Source organism: Etheostoma spectabile, unplaced genomic scaffold (genome assembly GCF_008692095.1).
Source record: "Etheostoma spectabile isolate EspeVRDwgs_2016 unplaced genomic scaffold, UIUC_Espe_1.0 scaffold403, whole genome shotgun sequence".
NCBI lineage: Eukaryota > Metazoa > Chordata > Actinopteri > Perciformes > Percidae > Etheostoma > Etheostoma spectabile.
Window position 1 is genome coordinate 274,196 of NW_022605603.1, and position 375 is coordinate 274,570.

Consider the following 375-nt stretch of genomic DNA (forward strand, 5'->3'; position numbering starts at 1 on the left):
TAAATTCCAAAAATAACTGTAAAACTAAAGTTAATAAATTAGTGTGACGTAGTGTGGAAAAGGTCAAAAAAAGGGAAAAACATTGAAAAAAGGGACAAAATTGTAAGAAAAAGTTTAGAACATTGATAAAAAAGCATCAATAAAAGTGTTGATTTTCAATTTTGACGGGAGGACGACACAAGGGTTAAGAGGCATTTTTACCAACAAAGCAATAATGTTGGCTGCTCATAGAATTAGCACAGTTAACTTGGGATGTCAAGTATTGATATATTTACAATAAATACATTTGAAGTTGTACTATGTGTATGCAACCTCATCCCATTAATGCATGTTACTAACTCAACTTCTTCCCTTTCCTGGAATCTTGTGCTCTCT

At 32.0% G+C, this 375-nt stretch overlaps 1 protein-coding gene across 1 annotated transcript in view; it reads right to left on the bottom strand.

The window, feature by feature from the left end:
- Window positions 1-375, bottom strand: part of LOC116686617 (ankyrin-2-like) — a 158,017-nt gene that overhangs the window by 35,844 nt on the left and 121,798 nt on the right.